Source organism: Rattus norvegicus, chromosome 6 (genome assembly GCF_021556685.1).
Source record: "Rattus norvegicus strain SHRSP/BbbUtx chromosome 6, alternate assembly SHRSP_T2T, whole genome shotgun sequence".
NCBI classification, from domain to species: domain Eukaryota; kingdom Metazoa; phylum Chordata; class Mammalia; order Rodentia; family Muridae; genus Rattus; species Rattus norvegicus.
The window spans coordinates 68320765-68347672 of NC_141539.1; the positions used below are offsets into that span (position 1 = coordinate 68320765).

At 38.2% G+C, this 26908-nt stretch overlaps 1 protein-coding gene across 11 annotated transcripts in view; it reads right to left on the reverse strand.

Annotated features, from left to right (window-relative positions):
* Stxbp6 (syntaxin binding protein 6) overlaps positions 1–26908 on the reverse strand; it is a 226996-nt gene that overhangs the window by 92606 nt on the left and 107482 nt on the right. The window contains exon 2 of one of the 11 annotated variants that reach the window (XM_087553802.1): positions 26473–26528. The gene's annotated coding sequence lies outside the window, so the exon portion shown is untranslated. 11 annotated transcript variants of the gene reach the window in all.

Here is a 26908-nt window from a genome sequence, read left to right on the forward strand (position 1 = left end):
ACAGGCTAGATGCCAAGAAGAGACACTTACCAAATATTCTCCATGGCTACCATGAACTTAGATCTCCACTCTCCAGAACTGTAAGAGAGGTAATTTCTGTGGTTTTTATAGTACTGTTAAAGCCCCAAAAGATCAACAAAGAGCATCTAAAGCAAATCTACTTGACTACAGTTGGCACTGAGGAAAACAGGCTCCCACTCAAGCACTGGTTATTGGGTAGAGTTTTCCTTCTTTCTAAAAATAAGGTTTGTTTAACATATAACTGTAAATATCGGGGTGCTGAAGCAATGCAATATTCTGAAAATATCTCTTACATTTTAAGAGACTGCAAACTTTTGCTGGAACTCACAGTCAGAGTTAATAATACACTTTGTGTCATTTAAAACTGCTATCCTCCTGTGCACTGAGACTGTTAAAACTGCTTTTAAGAAAACAATGCTAACAGTCAAACTTACTTGCCTTGGATCCCCTATGTGGTCAACTATTACAAACTAAGCATAGCTGTAGTCTTAAATTATGTACTCCTCTATATTCTTGACCCAGATAACATGTGTCACTTTCTGAAATCAGCAAACACAGAAGAAATTGAAAGAAACCTTCTAAAAAGGGGATATTGGCTTATAGACAATGATATTTGCTGTCTAGGTCAGTTGTGATCATTTGGAGTCATTGACTTAATCCCTTGTAAAAACTCTGTCAAAGAATCCTATAAAGCAGCCCTCATTCCTTCTCCATGTGACTCTTTCTGTGCGTACAATAAAAAGAGAAGAAAGCCCTTTGTTAGGGACGGTCACAGGATGCGTACAGAAGACACACCGTTGGGCAGGCACAGATGCAGACTCACGCAAATGACAGAGGTAGATCAAAGACACAGGAAGCATGAAGTAGAGAATTCAAATTGAGACTCACTCTTGGATAAAGAGGAAGTACTTTTATTTCTTTCCTTAATGTGACACTGATACATTACTCATAATTTGGAATTAATCACTAATGTGAACAATCCTTGCAGGGTACAGTATTACGTTTTTCAGTTTTTTTTTTAAATATTTTTTTTCTTTTTCCTTTTTTTCAGAGCTGGGGACCGAACCCAGGGCCTTGCGTTTGCCAGGCAAGCGCTCTACCACTGAGCTAAATCCCCAACCCCCGTTTTTCAGTTTTTATTTGCATGATATTTTGCCTGAATGTATGTCTTTGCAACTACCTTCACTATGCCTGGGGCTCACAGGCCAGAAGATCATCTGGAGTTGTGTGCCACCATTTAGGTACTGAGACTTACACACAGGTCCTCTGCGAGTACAGCACATGCTCCTAGGTTCAAGTCAACTCTCCAGTTCCTACTGTGATATTTTTAATCTATACATATACTATGTACAGATCTTATGTAATTACCACTTTTATTTCCTTAGACTCGAAGCTTTCAGGCTGCTGTCTTCTAATTATCAGTGAAATACTTGATGCTATATTATGAGCTAGTGTTACCTTGCAGGCGTGTAGAACTGACACTAGAAGGTTAGAATGCATCAGTCTTATGTATGGGTGTCCATTATTTACACTATTCACACCAGCAAAGATCGAGACTATCCCAGCCTAAAAGAAGTGTGCTGGTTTTGCAACTAGTAGCCATGAGATGCTGGGAAAAATCATTACACATACATGCATCATAATTCCTCGCTTGTATTGACATCTTTTCTAAATAGTAAGCTGGAATATATCTGAATCTCCTGTAATTATATGAATATTTTTACTACGGGGAAGTACAGGCCACTGTTTTCTCAGATAGGATTGACTCAAATTCTCCTCCTTTGTATTATTCTGAAATAATGTTTTCTTTTCTTTTGCATCATTCTGCATTGTTCCAATGTCCCCTTTGTGCTTATGCCAGGAGATGACAGTTCAAATTGCAGAACTTCCTTACACGTGGCACCTTGGGTCAGTGAGAGTCTGAGCTTTAACTTGTCCTCCCAAAAGAACTGGCCAGTGCCGTCTGTTTAAAGCAGTATTACATGAGGGACATTTGACAGGTGGTGATGGCAGTGTCTAGGATAACATGCAGACGTTAAACATGCTGTCAAATGTTCCCACCCTAAGACTGTAATCTTTGTTCCTTGCTCGCTGCTGTCTGGTTTGGAATTCTTGAGCCTCTATAGAAGTCTTCTGTTCTGATCTGCAAACAACAGGGGGCTGAGTTCCATGGTCTACTAAGACAAGGAACACAGAGGCCTCGATCCAGTTTTATACTCCACTTCATACTTTTGAAGTGGCAGTCACCTCTGTGGACATCCTCTTTGACTTTGATAAGGGAATATGGAAGATTCTCTAGTGAGCCAGTTCCTAAACACAACCTTAAGGTGGTACATGGTGAGAAACTAAGAAAGATCAGCTATCCTTGAAGTTCCGGGATCTTCTTTCGAAATCACCTAAGACCTGTAAAGTATCTTCTGTAGAAAAAGATACCAAGATAGGATCTGAGCTTAACTGGCTACAGATATAAAGTTATCCACTAGAAGAATAAACTGTTACAGAAAGAAGATGAAACTTTGAGCTGAGTAAAAGAAAGACCTGTGTGCATAGACATTAAGCAATCAACTATCTCTAATTTTTAGCATCTATAGTAATGGGATTTTTCTTGAAGATGAGTTCATCTTCAATAAAGATATATATCTATTTCTCTAAAGAATCAGATTATTTTTGAGGCCACATGAATGACAATTGTATTCCTTTATATTGAAGGGCCTCAGGAGGACCTTTCCTCAATTCTTACCTTATAACAGTAAAGGGATGTCACATTACTTTTCAACTTAAATATGAACACTTTAAGCTAAAATACACATAACTAAAGACATAATAATACTCTAAAGTACAAAAGCTTCAAATTCTGCTATTATTTTGGCATGACATTTACTTTTTATGAGCTTTTTATACGAGAGCGTTTAAAAGATTTATGTAATGCAATTTAAAGAACAAGCCCAAAATAGTCATTGTCTCAACTGACATTGATAATGATCTTTTGTGTACAGAAAATAAACTTAGCTTCCTGTGCCCAGAGTATCTCAATATATATTTTGTTGATATGTTTTAGTTCCCTTATTTGAAATCCTCTTATTTGAAATTCATTTGATTTAGATATTTTGAGAGATTATTTTTGGTATGAAATCTTAACCTGAATGTGGAACATTCATGATTTGATTCCATTTTAAAGTAAAGAAAGACGCCGTGCAGAATGCTATGGCTTTGAAATCAAGAGGCTCCTTTACTGTGGGCAATGTCGATAAGGCCGGTATCTAAGCTGGCGAGTTGACAAGCTTTTATTTTGTTGCGTACAAACTGATGTGGCTGTGGAATATCTGATCGAGGAGATAAGATGTCTACCTCGCTGTCTTCCGAGAGAAAAGCCAAAAAGTAGGAACTACTCAGAAATAGTACAGATCAAGATTTAGAAACATTTAAAAGTTAAGTTTAAAAATATATTTTCAAGCACTAATGTTTGCTTAAAAGTTTGCAATATGAGAAATCACTCCCACTAAATTAGCCTATAAAGAAAGCTATAGACGTTGATATCCATGTTTTTTCACCTAAATTACCTGTGATGGTTTGAATATATTTGGCCCAGGAGGTGGCACTGTAGGGAGGTATGGTCTTGGAGTAGGTGTAGCCTTGTGGGTGTGGGCTTTAATACCCTTGTCCTACCTGCCTGGAAGCAGCCAGTAGCAGCCTTCAGATGAAGATAGAGAACTCTCAGCTCCTCCTGCACTATGCCGGCCTGGATGCTGCCATGTTTCTGCCTTGATTTCATTAGACTGAATCTCTGAACCTGTACGCCAGCCCTAAATGTTGTTTTTTTTTTTTTTTTAATGAGTTGTCTTAGTCCTAATATCTGTTCACAGAAGTAAAACCCTAAGACATTTCCTCAGAGGTATAAGAACGAAAAATATTTACATACTATAATGTTAATATTTTGGTGGCTTTATTTCTTATACTTGGTTTTTGTTTTGTTTTGTTTTGTTTTGTTTTGTTTTACCTGATCTTTTGCAGAGTGGAAATACTTATGGTGCTGGTATTTCCTACAAAAGGCCCATGTGTTGAAAGCTTAGTTCCAGTTTCTGATTCCAATCTCTGAGAGGTAGTCATACCATGTAGTCCATTGAATAAAAAAAGCCAAGTGTGGAGCAGAGACTGAAGGAAAGGCCATCCAGAGACTGTCCCATTTGGGGATTCTTCCCATATACAGACACAAACCCAGACAGAATTGTGGATGCCAAGAAGTGCTTGCTGACAGGAGCCTGATAATAGCTGTCTCCTGAGAGGCTCTGCCGAAGTCTGACAAATACAGAGGTGGATGCTGGCAGTCAACTATTGGACTGAACACGGGGTCCCCAGTGGAGAAGAAGTTAAGAGAAAGGACTGAGGGAGCTGAAGGGGTTTGCAACAATGCCAGTGCTCTCACATTCCCCCAGTGCTCTCAAGGACTAAACAACCAACCAAAGAGGACGCATGGAGGGACCCATAGCTCCAGCTACATATGTAGCAGAGGATTACCTTATCTGGCATCAATGGGATGGAAGCCCCTTGGTCTTGTGGAAGCTTGATGACCCAGAAGGCTAGGGAACTGAAGCAGGAGGTGGGGGAAGCACCCCAATAGAAGCAGGGGGAGGGAGGTTACTGGAGAGGGATATGGAAAGGGGAATAACATTTGAAATGTAAATAAATAAAATATCCAATAAAAATAAAAATAAAAGAGTTAACCATCAAAAAACAAACAAATATGCCATCTATAACAAGCTAGCTCCTCCCCTCACCAACTGCAGCACTCCTGAAAGCTGAGCCGGCCCTTCCTCTGTCCTGAGGGCTTGAGAGGAGGAAAACTGACCCTCACCTGGAAAGCTAAAGGATATACATTCTTCGCAGCTCCTCATGGTACTTTCACCATAATTGACGATATAATTGGTCAAAAAACAGGCCTCAACAGATATAGAAAGATAGAAATAATCCCATGCGTACTATCAGTCCACCATGACCTAAAGCTGGTCTTCAATAACAATAAGGGAAGAACGCCCACATATACGTGGAAGTTGAACAATGCTCTACTCAACGATACCCTGGTCAAGGAAGAAATAAAGAAAGAAATTAAAGACTTCTTAGAATTTAGTGAAAATGAAGGTACAACGTACCAAAACTTATGGGACACAATGAAAGCTGTGCTAAGAGGAAAACTCATAGCTCTGAGTGCCTGCAGAAAGAAACAGGAAAGAGCATATGTCAGCAGCTTGACAGCACACCTAAAAGCTCTAGAACTAAAAGAAGCAAATACACCCAGGAGGAGTAGAAGGCAGAAAATAATCAAACTCAGAGCTGAAATCTGCCAAGTAGAAACAAAAAGGACCATAGAAAGAATCAACAGAACCAAAAGCAGGTTCTTTGAGAAAATCAACAAGATAGATAAACCCTTAGCCAGACTAAGGAGAGGATACAGTGTGTCCAAATTAACAAAATCAGAAATGAAAAGGGAGACATAACTACAGATTCAGAGGAAATTCAAAAAATCATCAGATCTTACTACAAAAGCCTATATTCAACAAAACTTGAAAATCTGCAGGAAATGGACAATTTCCTAGACATATACCAGGTTCCTAAGTTAAATCAGGAACAGATAAACCAGTTAAACAACCCCATAACTCCTAAGGAAATAGAAGCAGTCATTAAAGGTCTCCCAACCAAAAAGAGCCCAGGTCCAGACAGGTTTAGTGCAGAATTCTATCAAACCTTCATAGAAGACCTCATACCAATACTATCCAAACTATTCCACAAAATTGAAACAGATGGAGCACTACGGAATTCCTTCTATGAAGCCATAATTACTCTTATACCTAAACCACACAAAGACCCAACAAAGAAAGAGAATTTCAGACCAATTTCCCTTATGAATATCGACACAAAAACACTCAATAAAATTCTGACAAATCGAATCAAAGAGCACATCAAAACAATCATCCACCATAATCAAGTAGGCTTCATCCCAGGCATGCAGGAATGGTTTAATATACGGAAAACCATCAATGTGATCCATTATATAAACAAACTGAAAGAACAAAACCACAAGATCATTTCATTAGATGCTGAGAAAGCATTTGACAAAATTCAACACCCCTTCATGATAAAAGTCCTGGAAAGAATAGGAATTCAAGGCCAATACCTAAACATAATAAAAGCTATATACAGCAAACCAGTTGCTAACATTAAACTAAATGGAGAGAAACTTGAAGCAATCCCACTAAAATCAGGGACTAGACAAGGCTGCCCACTCTCTCCCTACTTATTCAATATAGTTCTTGAAGTTCTAGCCAGAGCAATCAGACAACAAAGGGAGATCAAAGGGATACAAATTGGAAAAGAAGATGTCAAAATATCATTATTTGCAGATGATATGATAGTATATTTAAGTAATCCCAAAAGTTCCACCAGAGAACTACTAAAGCTGATAAACAACTTCAGCAAAGTGGCTGGGTATAAAATTAACTCAAATAAATCAGTAGCCTTCCTCTACACAAAAGAGAAACAAGCCGAGAAAGAAATTAGGGAAACGACACTCTTCATAATAGTCCCAAATAATATAAAATACCTTGGTGTGACTTTAACCAAGCAAGTGAAAGATCTGTACAATAAGAACTTCAAGACTCTGAAGAAAGAAATTGAAGAAGACCTCAGAAGATGGAAAGATCTCCCATGCTCATGGATTGGCAGGATTAATATAGTAAAAATGGCCGTTTTACCAAAAGCGATCTACAGATTCAATGCAATCCCCATCAAAATACCAATCCAATTCTTCAAAGAGTTAGACAGAACAATTTGCAAATTCATCTGGAATAACAAAAAACCCAGGATAGCTAAAACTATTCTCAACAATAAAAGGACTTCAGGGGGAATCACTATCCCTGAACTCAAGCAGTATTACAGAGCAATCGTGATAAAAACTGTATGGTATTGGTACAGAGATAGATAGAGCAAGGGAACAGAATTGAAGACCCAAAAATGAACCCACACACCTATGGTCACTTGATTTTTGACAAAGGAACAAAAACCATCCAATGGAAAAAAGATAGCATTTTCAGCAAATGGTGCTGGTTCAACTGGAGGTCAACATGTACAAGAATGCAGATCGATCCATGCTTAAGACCAAGTGGATCAAGGACCTCCACATCAAACCAGATACACTCAAACTAATAGAAGAAAAACTAGGGAAGCATCTGGAAAATATGGGCACCGGAAAAATTTCCTGAACAAAACACCAATGGCTTATGCTCTAAGATCAAGAATCGACAAATGGGATCTCATAGAACTGCAAAGCTTCTGTAGGGCAAAGGACACTGTGGTTAGGACAAAACGGCAACCAACATATTGGGAAAAGATCTTTACCAATCCCACAACAGATAGAGGCCTTATATCCAAAATATACAAAGAACTCAAGAAGTTAGACCACAGGGAGACAAATAACCCTATTAAAAAATGGGGTTCAGAGCTAAACAAAGAATTCACAGCTGAGGAATGCCGAATGGCTGAGAAACACCTAAAGAAATGTTCAACATCTTTAGTCATAAGGGAAATGCAAATCAAAACAACCCTGAGATTTCACCTCACACCAGTGAGAATGGCTAAGATCAAAAACTCAGGTGACAGCAGATGCTGGCGAGGATGTGGAGAAAGAGGAACACTCCTCCATTGTTGGTGGGATTGCAGACTGGTACAACCATTCTGGAAATCAGTCTGGAGGTTCCTCAGAAAATTGGACATTGAACTGCCTGAGGATCCAGCTATACCTCTCTTGGGCATGTACCCAAAAGATGCCCCAACATATAAAAAAGACACATGCTCCACTATGTTCATAGCAGCCTTATTCATAATAGCCAGAAGCTGGAAAGAACCCAGATGCCCTTCAACAGAGGAATGGATACAGAAAATATGGTACATCTACACAATGGAATATTACTCAGCTATCAAAAACAATGACTTTATGAGATTCGTAGGCAAATGGGTGGAACTGGAAAATATCCTGAGTGAGGTAACCCAATCACAGAAAGACATACATGGTATGCACTCATTGATAAGTGGCTATTAGCCCAAATGCTTGAATTACCCTAGATGCCTAGAACAAATGAAACTCAAGACGGATGATCAAAATGTGAATGCTTCACTCCTTCTTTAACAGGGGAACAAGAATACCCTTGGCAGGGAATATAGAGGAAAAGATTAAAACAGACACAGAAGGAACACCCATCCAGAGCCTGCCCCAATGTGGCCTATACATATACAGCCATCCAATTAGACAAGATGGATGAAGCAAAGAAGGGCAGGCTGACAGGAACCAGATGTAGATCTCTCCTGAGAGACACAGCCAGAATACAGCAAATACAGAGGCGAATGCCAGCAGCAAACCACTGAACTGAGAACAGGACCCCCGTTGAAGTAATCAGAGAAAGAACTGGAAGAGCTTGAAGGGGCTTGAGACAGCATATGAACAACAATGCCAAGCAACCAGAGCTTCCAGGGACTACGCCACTAAGGAAAGACTATACATGGACTGACCCTGGACTCTGAGCTCATAGGTAGCAATGAATATCCTAGTAAGAGCACCAGTGGAAGGGGAAGCCCTGCGTCCTGCTAAGACTGAACCCCCAGTGAACTAGGTTGTTGGGGGGAGGGCGGCAATGGGGGGAGGATGGGAAGGGGAACACCCATAGAGAAGGAAAAGGGGAGGGGTTAGGGGGATGTTGGCCCGGAAACCGGGAAAGGGAATAACACTTGAAATGTAAATAAATACTCAAGTTAATAAAAAAAAGTAATAATAAAAAAAGATAAAATAAAAAGTTAACAAAGAAAAAATAAAATGACCCCTGTAGGCTCATAGGGATTGGTACTATTAAGAGGTATGGTCTTGATGGAATAGGCATTTTTTTTTGTTTTTGTTTTTTTGTCGTTTTTTGTTTTGTTTTTTTTGGAGAAAGTGTGCCATTAGGGTTTGACTTTCAAGTTTCAGAAGCTCAAGTCACCAGGCCTTGTGTATTCTCTCTTCTGCTTGCCGATCAGTGTTCAACTCTTAGTTACCTTTCCAGCATCATGTCTGCCTATGGGCCACCATGCTTGCTGCCATGATGACAATGGACTAAACCTCTGAACTGTAAGGCACTCCAATTAAACGCTTTATAAGAGTTGCCTTGACCATGGTGTATTTTCACAGCAATAAAATAATTAAGACATATCATGAGGGCTCTGAGAAAATCAGTAGATAATTCCTTGGTGAATTTATAGTATGATGGCATGTTTTTAAGATCATAGATAGGAGGAGGTGGGGCCTACTTGGAAGAAGGAGACATGTCCTGTAAAGACATAACTTGTACTCTTTTTGTTTCTGGGTACATTTTCTCTCTGAGCAATTTCTTTTTCCTATACTAACTAGAGCCTAGAAAGAGTGGGGCTAGATATCTAATGTAAGCCAAATTAAATCTTTACTCCATTATCTTTAAATGTCACTTATGTGTATATGTGTTTGTTGCTTATGTGTATGTGTTTTTTATTTATCTGTATCTGTTTGTTTGTTAATTATGTGTGCATGTGTGTTTATACACCCAAGTACAGTGCCAGTGGAGATTAGATTCTGCTGTAGCTGGGGTTAAGGGTGTTTCTAAGCTGTATGACAAAGGTACTGGGAATTTAATGCTAGTCTTATGCAAGGACAGTATATGTTTTGTAAACCCAAGCTTCATTCCATTGAAATTGTTTTCCTCAGATCTTTGTCACCACAGTGAAAAGTCACCATACAAAAATGTATTTTCTAATTCACTACTAAAAACATATCTAGCTTAAATAAACATAACTGAATCTTCTAGTTAAAGCAGTAATATTGTAGACATCTTACCCATAAACTATAGGCTAATATTACTCTCTCTTTTCAAAAGCTTCACCATTGTATTTGTGGGTATATTATTCTTTCTTTCTTGGATGAGACTTCTAAATGGTTCTCTGTCCAGGCTACGTTCTCTTCCTGGGTGATCTTTGGCCCCTCAATTGGATCATACATTTGGGCCTTTTTGTCCCTTCGGCTTGTGTAGCTCTTCCTTGGTTCAGCCTCTAAAATGCTCAGACCAAAACAGAACAGATACATATTCCAGTTTCTTCCTAATTTACAGCTGGTGCTGGTACAAGAGACTAGCATCTTCATTCAAATCTGACAGCCCTTAGATGGTCAGAGGACAGGCCCAGTTACAGCACTGTAAATAGTTCGGATTACTTTGTACAATCAGGTCTTACATCAGGTAAACCTCATCATCCACCAGTAACTAAGCTCTGTATTACACATCTCAAGGGCAAGCTAATGAGGTTTGGCAGAACATAAAATAAATCAAGAAATTACAAAAGAAAATGTACTTAAATAGAAATAGGTAAAATATATAGTAGTAGAGTTTGGCAGCTCAATACATCAAGTCATATTTACATTTCTGTACTATCCATTGGGACAAGCAGGAAACAAAATAGGCATTGACTATGTTTGAATCTACATGTAAATTTATCCTTTGATTCTTAAGACATCCCAGATCTAAAGTGCTATACATTGATAATATAGTCTTAGCCTTGAATAGAGTCAAGTTGCAAATTTTAGTTGGCCAATCAGACACCTTGCCACAGAAACAGTGTCTTCTGGGAGCACGTCATATGGACAAATGTGTTACAGTTCACAGGACCTGACCCACACTGACCTATTATTTTCCCAATCTACGATGCTATATATCTCACCTTATAGTTGTGGAAACTGATGCTCAAAGACTATGTTATCCAATGAAAGAATCAATTATAAAGGCAAGCCCAGATGGTGCTATTGTAAACCCTAGCACATTAAATGATAAATTGTGGCACCTCTAAACTAGAAGGTTCTAGGGTCCAGAAGCCAGGTTACTTCTGGCTGTTACCAACTGTTAAGTATGATACTGAGAGAGTCACTCTATTTTGCCTTACTTTCTTCATGTACAAAACTAGACATAATGACGTCTCCATTAGCTATACCACAGAACTCTGTTAAGGAGCAGTATAAAGCACTATGTAAAACATATTTCCACTGCAAGTCCTATGAATCCATTGACCCTTAACATGATTGTCCCTTGAAATCAGATGTAACGAGGGCCACATCTTCAATCCTTCACTTACTCTGCTATGAAGTTGCATATATCTTTATTATCTGATATATTTGTTCATTTGCTTACACATATAATGTAAACTTCAAAAAAGTAAGGGTCTTTACGTTTGTTAGTATCTCTAAAGCCTAGGGGCTCATTGGCACAGAGCATACCCTTTGAACATCAAACTAACAAATGGATAAAAAGCATTGGATAAGCTTCTTGTATAAATACTTGTGATATTATGTGATCATAATCTTCTAATCCTTATATAAGATATAACTTTATATAAGCTAGAAGATCCAAGGATTAGAAAACACATATATATGATAATTAGTTACTAGAGTACAGCACAGATAACAAATCTTATCAAAATCATCAAACATTCTACTCCTATGTCAACTCCTAACATCAGATACTGAACCACCAAACAGAGCTCCGAGGGCTGGGAAAAGGTCGGAATTTTCGAGAGGTAGAGGTAAAATTTCTCACAACAAAGGAATCTCAGAGCACAGATTCTTGAACAAACTAGAGGCCACATCTGGGAAAGACAGAAGGAAAAAGATGAGATTATAGTAGAAAGTATTTAGCTGTACCTGAAATAGAATGGGGCTTTAATTGACAATTTATTTAAAAAGTAAAAAGATTTGGACCCACTTCACCTACAACTGAATAAGAGAGAGTAGAAAATATCAATGTTATTTAAAGACTGGTCTTCCCAGCATGCTGTCTGGTGGTATACTGCAACAGAAACACAAAGTGCAGATATACTGAGAGACCTTCATAGCGTGTCAACAAATATAGGACAGTTCTTTAATCTACCAGTACTTTAAGAACTTGGACTTGTCCTCATGCATTTCATATTTCTAACAATTCATTTTACTCCAATTTTACTAAGGCACTGGGCTAGACAGATAGAAAACTTTAAAAAAAAAAAAAAGCCTAGCACCACAGGCATTTTCAAGAATAGCACTAGGTGAACTGGGACTTGAGCTCTGTTTTTGAATTTATATAATTTCTTATCAGTAGTCTTATGCTGTATGCCTAGTTCTTGTGCTATAAACACGTTTGCAGCTAGAAGACAGGAGAATTATAAATGATTAAATTATTAAATGATACAGATTTCATCCTCTGTCAAAAGATGTTGAAGAGGAGAGATTGCACTGAGGGCACTCCCAAAACAAACAAACAAACAAAACAGGAAATCCTCAACAACTTCCCTCCTAATATGGGTGGGAGTCACAGGCCTGGAAAGTAAAGCTGGAAACCTCCAATGAATAGATCATTGTCATGAGTGTCTAACCAACTGAGAAGAAAGTGTCTGTACCCAGCTTGGCTTAGATATGCTGGGAAGGGAAATGTACAAATAAACAACAACAATTAAGAATCATAAAGCAATTAATTATGTTCCACTGGAAATTGTAAAACATGTTTGAGAAGTAAACTGCTTCACTCTAATTTCCATGTTTGATCCTGTATCTTAAAGACATCAATTAGAAATGGAGTGAGTGAAATCTTTATTGTCTCTGGGAAAAACTTATTACTATTTTGGACACCAACTGACTGGTTTCAAAAAGTCATGACCAAGGAAGTAGAAATGGGATCAAGAGGTCACTTGGATATGGAAACGGATTTCTTTCTTTCAAGGGGATTTGAGGAGGCAGAAATGTATTTAAGAACCACTGAAGTAGATGTGGCTTGCATCCCTTTGCTCTGCTGTGCCTTACTTAAATGTCTAATGTTATTCTTCAGCACCTAAGACCCATTGAGCCTTAAAACAAATTACATGTCATATTTATTGACAATTGGTCACAGATACTAAAAAGCTGGCATCAGAAACAAGTCACTGTAGTACAAGAGATGAAATTAAAATTAGTTTCTTTTCAATTTTTATCTTACAGATATCTTCATTGTTGGCTGAGGCTATGCCATTTCCAATTAATCATGTCATCCTCAGAGCGCCTTCTAGTTTTGGTCAGATGTGTTTTAGTTTTTTTGGGTATTTTGTTTGTTTGTTTTGTTTTGTAGTATGGCGGGTGAGTATCGCTCCATAATAAGATGCGTGGTACCATGTATGCATTCGCACCTTAAAAATGTAGCATTTTGTTTACATTGTTTGTGAGTACATGCATGTGAACCTGGAGGCCAGAGAAAGACTTCTGGTGTCTTGTTGTTCGAGAGTTCCTGAACATATATTGTAAAATATGGTCTCTCAGTGAACCCAGAAGTCATGGGGTGAAATGACTTGATTGACTGCCTAGGTGCTCCAGGGATCTACTTCCCTTCTCTGCCAATGTGCAAGGGTTACAAAGGTAAGCAACAACGCCTGAAAGTTCTGTGTAAATGCTGGAGTCATCTCCCAGCTCTTTTTGTCTTGTTTTTTAACTAAACTTCAAAATATTAGCTAATGAAATGATTCCTTGTCCTTAATAAGTAAACGAAGAAAGAAAAAAACCTATATAACCCTATGGTAATAACAAATCTTCAGAGTGAGGCTGGGTACATTTTCGTCTTCCTTCCATCCCTTTCTTGTCTTATTTAAAAGACTACCAGAAACCATCCTACATGCCAAGATACAAGGGCTTGGCATGGACCTAGCAGCTGTCTGAAGATGACTTTCTCTTTTCTATTTCTACAGACTTTTCCCCCTTTTAACATTTGCCTTTAAATTTAAGTTAAAAAGATGATGTGCCCATAATTATAGCAACTGGGAATGATGGGTTAAAAGTAAGCAATTGGCTTAATAGCATTTTGGTATTTCAATCATGTTTCCAAAGGATGAAGGTCTTAGCTGATTTTTGCATCTTCAATAAACTTTTTTTTGTTTGTTTGGATTGCTTCAAAGACATAAGTGGAAGGCAGCAGCATTGTTGTGGGGAAATGCACTCATCTCCCTCAGCTTTCAACATTACTATGGAAAGTTATTCATCATGAAATTTAGGTCAACACTCATTGTTTAGAAAGGAGGGGAGATTACAGATGAGGATAGGCATGTCTCTCTGTGCATAACAAAAGCACACAATCGCACCTCACATGATCACAGGCTGTGGAGGTCAGCCAGAGCTCTCAGCATTCCTGAAACAACCTCAATGTAGATACGGAAGAAAACATACTAATTTGGGTCAAGAGGACAACTGAGTGAGCAAATGCCAGACTTTTCCAACGCTGGTTAAGATCTACACCCTGATATAATTCCTTCTGATAACAGATGTGAGGTTTCAAAAGTGGTCGGGAACAGCTGAGTTCCATAAAGTTTATGTGCATGCTATGCAGCTTGTATCTTTCACTGGTCATCCACAGTAGTATGGCTGCCACAAACTATTACTGTCCATCCTACTTCATCTTCAGAGAGCCACTGTAAAGCACTGGTTCAGTCTTATGCAAGAACTATACACTAGCTACACATTCCACTAAAGGTCTATTTCATATTTCTTCTGGTGGAGAAAGCTTAGCTATAAAGGTTTGTATTTTAAGTCACAGAGATTAGAATACTATGTAAAGTCCTCATATGTTTATATAAAGTAGTATATGCCTTTCTTGTTTTAATGCCAGCCCTGTCACCGTGTGTACAAAGATCTATAGGCTTACTTCCGTCTGAGCTGCAAGGTAAACGATCTTTATCCAGAGAAGGTATAACTAATAAATTCACTATTCATCAATCTCCCATTCTTTCTTAGCCTGAAGTTTATACAACAGATGACATATACACCAACCAATTAGTCAAACAAACAAATATAAAACTGAAATGATCATGAGAATCAAAAAGAAATTTGGTTTGTACTTTGAACTTTGGAAACATTTTAGGACTGGTTTATCAGCAGGATTCAACAAGCAAATATGAATCTTCTTTTTAATATGGTTTCCAAATGTCATCCTCTCTGATTCAGAAGTGACTGCCAGAACTTTCTTTTATCAGAAGAACTCCATAGCTAGATATGTACTCTGAGACTAATTTTTCACTGTATATAACTTAAAACAAATTTGCTACCAAGAAATATGGCACGCAAAGTTGACGATCTGTTATGAAAGCTTAGAAGAAAGTAACACTGAACAGGTAAAGGAAGACCAACTCTTACCTCATTCCAGTCTTTAACCAGCCAGGGAAATGTAGACACTGTGCCCATCTAAGTGTAGATGAGGCGATATCACTCTGAATGAGGCACTACACAAGCTCATCAGAAGCACAGAGGAAGCTCTCTAGCCAGCCTGGTCTAAAACGCAGCCATTCCAAAAGTTTAGCTGACTGTAAAATGTCTGCAGATCTTTCTAAGGAGAAATTTAAATTTCTTTAACAACTCTAATCCAGCCTGATTGTGATTACAGGAATGCATAAGAAATACATGTGCTTGTTCTATTGGAGTGAAAGAGAAGCATTTTGTTATATTTTTAGAAGTCTTTGTTTGTTTAAAGACAAGCTAAAGATATCTGGTTCTGGTTTAATATGGTTCCAAAAATTAATAGCTCCTAGAAACAGAATCCTAGGTCATAAATTCTTAAAGTGTGAGGCTGTAAGGTCAAAGGCATTAGTATCCCACGGGATCTTCTTATAAATGTAGAATCTCAGGCTCTATCCAAATAATGAATTAGAATCTGCACCATAATAAAACTCCTCACCGATAGGCAGACATTCAAGTTTAAAAAGTGACGGTTTGCTGACTTAGAATGCCAGATGTTTTCAGAGTGAAGACCTAAAGAATATAAATATTTAACAATCTCAAAAACACGACCTTTCCTATAGAATACTATAGGGTCATCATGTTATGGAATTTTTGGGCTCACAGAGAGACATGTTCTGTTTAAGAAGAAATGAGAAAAGTTTCTGTTCTGTAGGAAGCCCAGGATAAGGACATTAAGAGTAGAAAGAAAATTTAGTCATGCACCCGAAAAACTCTCATCTCTAGAAAATTAATGGGTCATGCACCTTCATATTACAGCGACAAAAGTAATATTAAATCCTTGTTCAATTGTTATTTTTGTTTATTTGTTTGACACGTTGTCTCATTGTGTAGCTTTGTCTAGTATGAAACTTGCTTTTATATGTTACTTGACCTTTTTCCCTTACTGCTTTTAATATTCTTTCTTTATTTTGTGCGTTTGGTGTTTTGACTATTATGTGATGGGAGGTGTTTCTTTTCTGGTCCAATCTATTTGGAGTTCTGTAGGCTTCTTGTATGCCTATGGGTATCTCTTTTTTTAGGTTAGGGAAGTTTTCTTCTATGATTTTGTTGAAGATATTTACTGGTCCTTTGACCAAGAAGTGCATGCTGACAAGAGCCAATATAGCCATCTCCTGAGAGGCTCAGCCAGAGACGAATGCTAGCAATAAACCATTGAACTGAGAATGGGGTCCCTGTTGGACGAGTTAGAGAAAGGTTCGAAGGAGCTGAAGGGGTTTACAACCCCATAAAAACAATAATACCAATCAACCAGAGCTTCCAGGGACTAAACCACTACCCAAAGACCCAGATGCCCTTCAACAGAGGAATGGATACAGAAAATGTGGTACATCTACACAATGGAATATTACTCAGCTATCAAAAACAACGGCTTTATGAAATTCGTAGGCAAATGTTTGGAACTGGAAAATATCATCCTGAGTGAGCTAACCCAATCACAGAAAGACATACATGGTATGCACTCATTGATAAGTGGCTATTAGCCCAAATGCTTGAATTACCCTAGATGCCTAGAACAAACGAAACTCAAGACGGATGATCAAAATGTGAATGCTTCACTCCTTCTCTAAAAGGGGAACAAGAATACCCTTGGCAGGGAAGAGAGAGGCAAAGATTAAAACAGAGACTAAAGGAAAACCCATTCAAAGCCTGCCCCACATGTGGCCCATACATATACAGCCACCCAATTAGACAAGATGGATGAAGCAAAGAAGTGCAGACTGACAGGAGCCGGATGTAGATCGCTCCTGAGAGACACAGCCAGAATACAGCAAATACAGAGGCGAATGCCAGCAGCAAACCACTGAACTGAGAACAGGACCCCCGTTGAAGGAATCAGAGAAAGAACTGGAAGAGCTTGAAGGGGCTTGAGACAGCATATGAACAACAATGCCAAGCAACCAGAGCTTCCAGGGACTAAGCCACTAAGGAAAGACTATACATGGACTGACCCTGGACTCTGAGCTCATAGGTAGCAATGAATATCCTAGTAAGAGCACCAGTGGAAGGGGAAGCCCTGGGTCCTGCTAAGACTGAACCCCCAGTGAACTAGGTTGTTGGGGGGAGGGCGGCAATAGGGGGAGGGTTGGGAGGGGAACACCCATAAGGAAGGGGAGGGGGGAGGGGGATGTTTGCCCGGAAACCAAAGAATTATTATTAAGTATTAAATAAATTTAAAAAAAAATAAGCAATTATAACAAATCTATCAAAACTAACTGCAAACACAGATGTCAAACTAGGAACCATTTCTTGGGGTTGGACGGTGGGCGGCTGGGGTGGTAAATTTGAAATAGAAGAGAGAAAATTAGTTTCATTTCATGAAACAATCTGACTGGCAGTCTAACCAATGGGTCAAAACGCTTTAGCACGACAATGAAGATCATTCTGTACAGCCCTTTGGCCTGTTACAGTGCTTCAGTCATGGCTGATGCGTACTCTAAAACACAGGTGGAAAGATCAACATCAGTACTGCCTTATGGGTGACTACTACTTCGCAAACAGTGGATCTAAGAATGATGTTTCAATTTCATATGAAATAGGTTTTGTTTTGCTTTCTTTCCTTGTTTGCTTTTGCTGCTGTTGCTGTTGCCATTGTTCTTAGCACTTTCCCACAAGGGAACTATAAGACAGTGAAGTGTCTTCCTGATGTCAGGGTTGATGGCAGATGCTCCTACACTGGCAAGTCAGAGAAGGTATTGTGAATCTGAGAGTGTTATGGTTAAAACACTGTAGTTTTAAGGAAACTCAAGGACACAGTCACTCCTTGATCTGACTCAGGAAGAGTCATGCTTCCACTGCCTAGGCTGTCTGCCTTTTACTTACGCAACTGGCTCAATGTGGAGTTCAGCATACTAAGATATCAAAGATTTTCAGGGTAATTTTCTGCCCAGGATGCTTAAAATAATCTCATTCTCAGACCTCATTTTGGTGTGGGTAACATGATACAGTAGTTAAACAACTTAAACAGAGAGAAGAAAAGTTCCCAGGAAAGGAAAAATTTCTCTCGACAAAATACATTGGCAGGGATCAGGAGTATTTATCTGACATCCATAAGGCTCTGGGTTTGATACCCAGTATTAAAGAAAAAAAGAAAATACACCAATAGAAGAGTAGAATGTTTCATTGGCTAAGCCTTCTTAAATATATTTTAGATGTTTTGATAACTAATAGATATAAAAAAACCCAAAACTGTATAAAAATAAATGTTTAAACCACCTTTATGGTTCATCAGATTCTTTAGACATTTTTTTTCTCAACAAAAAAAAAATGCAATGGGCCTTAGGGAATGAGATGTCTAACATGCTCATACATGGCTGAGTACTCCACAAATACGTTTTTTTTTTTCTGAACTATGACCAGCTGTGACTTTCTGGGTTAAGTACTGATCAGTACACAAAGATAACTTTCTAATGAGGACTCAAAGATGCCCTAAGCCCTAGGCACAGGAATAGGAATTTAGAGTCTCTTCAACTTTTAGTAATTACAATTTCAAAAGAATGATGCATAATCTTTTTATACCTCATTTTTCTCATCTGTTAAATAGAAATTATTTCATCTAGAAGGATGGGTTAAAGATTCGAGAAAATCTTAGCGATGTTTTTCACTGATGCAATGCCATATACAAGATCTCCACGGAGATAGAAATGACCAGTGTTCCCCAGGACACCAATCAAACCTGGGGGTGGAGGGGCTATCTTTAAAATGCACAGTCAAAGGCACATCTCTTCTTGCTGTGGCCATGCTAGCATTGCTGTGAACATAATCTCATTTCCTCTTGCTAAATCGGAGCAGCTGCGCTTTGCTTATTTCAAAACCCTTCTAAGAATGTATCACTGCAATTTTCCAATTCATATAAGCACTGGGAAACACTGCACTTCCCAGCAGAAACTCTGATGCTATACAAATGAATGCTTCCATGTGTTGACCTTGACATGCCCTGTATTTTATATCTGCCTGGGAAGTACTTGGTACTTACTTATTCTACCTTAAGCACTGTCAACATATTAGGGGGAACCTTGAAAGGTTAAATAATTAAGTCATTATGTAAGTTACACACACACACACACACACACACACACACACACACACACGAAACATTATAAGGGAGAAGTGGTTCTGGGTCATACAAAGATTAAAGTAAAAGAATGCCTTGGACTCCCATTTCTTTCTATTGAGAGTACTAATCTTTAAGGGTATCATCATTAAAGAAATATTTTCACCTTTTGTCTATATTTTACATTTTACAGCAAAACACATCTGACCCACAAAATGATATAGAGAAAAATAGCAAATACCCAAGTATTTACTAACTAATGTAAGAAAAAGCTACAGAGTCATTAGTGCCCTCATACATAGAATGCATGACCCTGTTCCTGTCCTCAGCAAAGCTGGCTAAACTTCTGAATGAGATATTGATGATGCCCACACAAAAATGTTCCTAAATGGGTAATCAGTTATATGCTCATGAATATATAACCATGTTCACAATACAAAACATTTTATGTTGCTAAACTTTCTAGAGATGGGCAGCGTAGGAAAGACATCTTCCTTCATTTTACTCAAGTGCCACCATACTTTCAACCATTTTCTATTTTTTAAATAACTAAATGCATGATTTCAATATTGCAAGCTGGGTTCTCCAGAGTGCAGGCAGTAGCCAAGCCCTATAAGAACACCTTGTACCTTCAGATACTGTTGGCTCTCCCAACCATATACTGAGCAGCCGAATAGAAAGGATTGGATCACTCCTTATTCCTTCTGAAATCAAAGGATAGTATTCCATTTACAGTGCAGGCAGTGACAGGGGTCATCCACAAAACCAACAGTTCGCTTCCCATCACAGGTGTTAAAGTGTCCTTTTCTCCACCCCTTTACCAGTGCTTAGCTGTCCAGCTCCTGACCTTTCTCCAAGCTAACAGAGAAGCCTTCTCAATTGAATCTTCCTGATTTCCAGTGAAGTGGCCTCTGATTTGCTCACGGGTCACTGCCCTTTCCTCCTTTTGGAGTCTCCTGTTGGCAGCTTTTACCAATTTTCTGCTGCTTTGTTCCTCTTGTTTTATAAAATTCCTGATAATCTATTTCTTTGTAAGTGACAATTTTAAGTTTCTCCACCTACTTCCTGCAGTATTTCTTGTTAACAGAGGACTTTCATGTTATTCTCATCAAATTAACAACCTTGGCCTTACATTCGGCCTTTATGCAGTTGTTTAAGAGATCTTTCCTTAACATGATTGAAAATAAGAACAAATTCTTGCATATTTCCTGCCCTGAGCTTTAAGGCTCTACATCTTTTCCTTTAGACATTTAATATATAGAAGTGGCTGTTAGATATTGTAGAAGCTAGATGGCCACTTTCTTCTTATGATGAATACCCAAACATCCTGGTCCCAGTGGCTGACAGTCACTCCATCCCTGTCCACTTGCAGTGTCACCTGGCAAGTATCACACATCCACGTGTACACACACTACCCTCTATCTGTCCCCCCGTGCTCCATTAGTTTTCATTTGGGTATAAATATCCCAGAAAACTTCTTCCTATTTCAGGATAGACAGAAGTTAGACTGAACTGAAGGCGGGAGAAGCTGAGTGGTTGACAGGCTCACACATCACAAACTGACTCCTTTCTACTCCAGCAATGGAATCACTACTCACACAAATCAAAAATAAAATCACTAAAAGTATCTGAGTACTAATCAAAACAGAATCTATTAAGTCTAAGGCAGTGGAGTAAGGGAAAAAAATAAACCCAAGGGGAGCAATGGCGAGGACCTGCCTTTAGTTCTTCAGCATGATGAGTGAAGCCAGGCATGGTGACCCACATATGTCTGCAAAGGCAGCATTTGGAGGTTGAGGCAGGAGGATCAAGAACTCAAATACTACACAGTTCAGTTCAAGGCCACTTGTACCTATTTCAAAGGAGAAACAAAATAAAACTATTCTGTGTCTGTTCTGTACTTCTACACTCTCACAAGCATCTGTGCCTGACAGTCTTCAGAGAATTCCATGACACAAGTGTACGTTTATCATGTATTGCAGTCTATCTTCACTGTCGTGCTGGTTCTAGGGGATAAGGCCCAGATGAGTAGCCTGCAGGGCTAAAGGACTTACAAGTGAGGAACATACATAAGATCATGGCTGAGTTCAAAAATGACAGAATATGACAAGTGATAGGCACCCTTTCCATGGTAGAGAGCAAGTCTACGAGGAAAGTTGGAAGATGATCTTAAGGAAATAATACCTGCTGAACTCTTTTGTCTTCTATGTTATTCTGAAGCTAAGGAATAATAACATAAGTAAGCTACTACTGTTCTAGGGCTAACACATCAATTTTGTAAGCAACAATGTCACATCTTCAAATATTTTAATATAGAGCTACTGTGGTGAGTTAAATAAGAACAGTTCTCACAGAACCCCACATAGTTGAATGCCTAGTCTCCAAGGAGTAGAACTCTTTGAGAAGATTAGAAGGTCGAGAAGCTGGGTGCTGTTGGAAGAAGTGTGATACTGCATATCAGACAATCAGATAATCACTTAACTCATTGTCTTTGGAAAACCCTAAATGAGTTCATGTAACAGGCCTTAAAAATATTTTACAATCTGCAGATGTCCTAATATTCCATCCCTTCCCAACACTGAAGTGGGAGGGAAGAATTCAACTAGAACACAACATCTAACTTGGAGTTTATCTTCCAGCTTTAATAAAAATAGAAACATTAGATGTTTCTTCTGCCAAAAAGTCCCTGAAATATCTCATCAAGGAAGAAACTTGGAGAAGAGCCAGTGTTTCTGATGGCTGGAACATAAAAGCAGAGGGTGGATGGGATCATTAAAATGGAAACATAATGCAGTGTCGATGTTAACACGTCTTTACCTGCTGACTGCCTAGTTTTACTTAACTTTTGGTGATAGAACTTACATTTTTTCTTATAACTTTTCTTCATCACGTGAGCATTTATTTGATGTCCAACCAGTCTAGAAAGTTCTCCTAGAATACTATAAAAAGAATTCTTTCCAAAGGGACTATATTACTAGGGCGTGTCAATGACAAGAAGGAGGGGACTGTCAGAGGAGGCGCAATCACTTTGTAAAACAGTTTCTCTTATGAATCCTTAGAACTGTGCCACTAGTGAAAGGAAATCCTGTCTAGAGTATTCTAGAGTATGTTTCTTTACAAAGCTGTGTCACACCATCCTTTGGGCCCTCTGCTGGAAAAGTAGAATCAAGTCTCAAATAATGCCTTTTAAATTGTATCCCCTAGTATTATAGATGTAGGACAGTACTGTATCATACCTCTGTGGATGTAAAATAGCTTGTACCTGCTTTATGACATGTAGTAGTGACCGTGCTTTATCAGAGCTGTTTTTAATGATGTTGCTCAGAATGTTTTCTTTCCAGATGATGATTGAGAAGCTAATTTAAAAAAAAAAATGGTGCCAGGTACCACAATAGTAACAGAACTGTGCTGTTTTCTCGGGTTTTGTTTTTTTACTTTTTTTTTTTTAATGGAGTGTGCTGGATGTCTCTACAGTTTTGTTCAGATGACTGCAGAACCTGGAAAAGCTGTTGCTGCTGGTGATGCATAACACACTGCTATTATTGGTCTTTTTATATAAATATAAATATATATATACAGATATATAATTTGAATTTTTTGAAACTTTAGCTGTGCTGTCAACTTTGGAAAAAAGTATCCCCGTTTACTGTGTTGAGTTGGCACTGTACAGAAATTAACAGCCATATTGGTCTAGAAATGTTGAACTTAAGTTTTTTCCATTTGTACAGGGGTAACACACTGTATTAAATATGTAAGGTCTTATCTACGTGGGTTTGATTACAAAAACTAATAAAGTATTCTCTAAATTTAAAAAAAAACAGTTTCTCTTGAAATCCAGATGCATGTATCTTACCACATAGATATGACATGGAGTTAGTATTAGACATTTTCCTTTAGGGCAGGCAATATTTTATGATAAGCACACCATATAAACATACTTTATTCCTTGAATTATGGAGAAAAGCATGTAGAAAGACAAGCTGGAGCCTATTTGATTATTACTGTTTTACACTTGGTAAGAAATATGTAACTACAGCATGAGAGCACATTTATAATAAGTACATAATGAATTATGATTTTAAGATATTCTCAATGTAAAAGCTAACCATTTCCTAGGAGTGGCAAGAAAGAGTTCTGATCATGTCCATATCCAAGTATCTAGCTACCAGTCTATGTGCACATGGGCAGAGGACTAAAGGGCACTGGCCTTTGTTGACTTGGCTGATCATCTATAAAAGAAGGGTAACACTAATAGTGTGTGTGTGTGTGTGTGTGTGTGTGTGTGTGTGTGTGAGAGAGAGAGAGAGAGAGAGAGAGAGAGAGAGAGAGAGAGACCTTATGAGGATCAAACGGGTTAATATATATGCGCCACTCTAATGTCTGCAGAAGAATAAGTGACTATTACAAAAGTTTTACAATCTGTTACTACTAATTTTTTTTCAATTCCTGCGGGCCAACATTAGCTTCCTGATTTGAAAACAAGGGAGTGAAATGCCAACATTTTGGTGAACAAAATGAAGTAAAATCTTATGTTATTTTATGTGTATTAAATTATTCTTATTGAAAATATTGAGATGTAAACATTGCATAGTGTGTGTGTTTCTAGTATTATTCTCATGCTGTATTATATACAGATGTTCTTATGTAGAAAGCACCTGGCATTCATTATTCAAAAATGTTCATGGAACACAGGCTATTACCATTGCTTAGCTGAATACCAGAATTAGATGGTAAAGTCCTATTGTTGAAGAACTATAAGGCACAGAGAAATGAAGCTGGACCCGAACTGGAAGCTTCCTTTCTACCAGTTAGTAGTATCCATAGTGCCAGAGGGTGCTGTGCAGGTAACTTGGGTGGGAGTATCAATAGTCTTAGCCAGCTGTGGCCCTACACATTATAATACCAACCTTGCAAACAAGCTGTGTTCACTGGTGCAATAGTGGCATGACTGTTATGGGGGCAACCAACAGCTATATGATTGTGATCTGAAGCCCCTTCCACAGGATAAAATATATGCTTGGTACTGTAAATTAAATCAAAAGTCTATAGCCAGTGAGATCATTGACACTGAATCTACTACTGACATCTTGCTAGATGGACATATGGTCAAACTGTCTCTAAATGTCTATGTCCATACACTTAGATTAGTGCTGCTTTCGACCACGTCACAGAATCATCTTTATGCAGCATATAAAAGAAAATACAGAAACTTATGACTAGACAAAGTGCTGAGAATAAGTAGTGATTCTCAGCCTTAAGTGGGATATCTGTATCACTCCTAAGGATCCCAGGACATCACAGAAGAGGTAGAGTAAAGACTGTAAGAGCTGAAGGTTAGGGAAGAGTGTTCTGAAGATGATGCGGCCATCACAATTACTAATACAGAGCAGTTGCAGTTACCTGCACATGATTCAGCTCTTCAATATCCCATCACAGATCAGAGAAGGGCTCTTGAGGCTCTGTCCTTTCCTGAGATGTCATTGAAAGTTGAGGGGTGCTGGGGGGATTGTTTTGTTCAGTGCTATAAATACTGGTTAGTCGCCTATTCTCCAATAAATGACACCCTACACACCCTCATATAAACGACTCCAGTTAAACTCAGGGGGTCACTGGGGAAAAAAGATATGAAAATAAAAAGCAGGAGTATGGATGACATGAAATGGAGAAGGCAGTCAGCAGAAGTAGGAGAGGGAATGAGAGAGGACAAAGGGGTTGATATGATAATAATATATTCTACATATACATGAAATTGTCAAAAATAAAAAAGATAAGTATTTACAAACAAGAATGCTCACTAATACAGGGCTATTATGTTATGATTAAATGTGGCAACTCCAAGGCCTCTCCACTTCCAAACTGACCCTATGCACTGCCTGACACTTTCATATCTACAGATAACCTCAAATGTTAACTTCAGTTCTCAATGGTTGTTGTTCCTTTCTCCTTGGCTCCAGGGATGTGTTGATGTATTTCTAAAAATAAAACCAAGTGGAACTAGCAACAGTATATCTTAATTTTATCTATATTTGCCAAAGGCAGAGCATATTTATGCTCAAAATCCTTTAAGAACCCTCATAGGAGTATCATCCAAATCTCGGTTAGCTGGAAAAGTTTTTGTAACTGTCATACTTTGCAATAACCTATTCTCTAAAGACATCCTCAAGAAACTGTTGGTTTGTTTCCAATCAGTTCCAATGCTGTCTTTCTTGCTGATTTTGTGCTGCATTAAGACTCTAGTGTCTATGGCTTTCATCCAAGCAATGGATTGAAGCAGCGAGTTCCTTTGGGTGAAATTAGCAGAAATGTCAACCAGATATGCCTAGAGTTTATTTTTCTTTATTAGGTCCTCTCATCCCTCAGCAAGATATGTTAAGATTTAAAGTGAAAAATTTCTAAATCTTTATGCGTGCAACTTTCATAACAAGTTTTTCCCCTCTACTTCTGGTAGACATATAATTAGCTGGGATCCATTTTCATTATTTTAGTTTACCTCACATAGCTTTTGGATTACTATGTGGTATTATTACCCCTCTACACATTCAGACAACTGGGTGAAGGGAATAGTGATGAGAAAGCAGAGAACTAAAACAGTGAGGTACCTTTAGATACCTTACCTACAGCAAAATAGCCCACCAGACATTAGGATAACAATCTAACAATAGATTAATCTAACAAGCCACTCTTCTCCTTTTCCTTATGAACCACGCCTAGTCTACACAAGTGCACATTATTCAAAGTATAAATTACAAAAACAAGTATAGAAAATGTAGAAGAGCATAGGCATACAAGAGAATCTAGATTTCTTCAGTACTATGGAAAGATCTAGAAAATAGAGAATATTCTAGAAGATAGAAAAACTGAGGTTCACCTTTCATTAACCTTACTCCTTGTCAATATTTCCTTTTGCTTTGTTGTTTTTTCTTCTCAGTTTTGTTTTTACTCTCATCACAGCCATATGCTAAGCTGTTCATTTGCAATTTTAATAGTGTCTCTAGATCATAAACACATTATTTCTGCTTCCACCAGCTTATTAGTCTATTAACAACTTCACACTGTGAAAACAAATTAGAATTGGATAACCTACCCAGTTTTTGACACCACTTTTCAGCTCTTTAGTAATCGCTTCAGATCCTGACAAGCCTAAATATAGAAGCAAGAAACACATAGCTGAAATAATTTAGCATCTTAGTGATTAAAGCAGAAACATGCAGTCAGTAGTTCACAGACTCCACGGCACTTGCAGCTGTCATATCTAATCATTGTTTATTTCAATTTATTCATTCCAAAGGTATCTCAAGACAATCATGGGTTCCCAGAATTTAAATATTTCTAGCAATCTGACTCATTGGTATTAAGAATAAAAAGACAGCTTTTAATTCTAAAACTCTCTTGGAGGCGGGGAGCAGCCCTCTGAATATCAATCCAAGCCATTGTTAGGTTGGAAATTCCATTAAAACTCAACATGTGTCAGAATAAGAAAAATGACAGTAGGTTATACCACAAGGTCAAGACTGACAGCA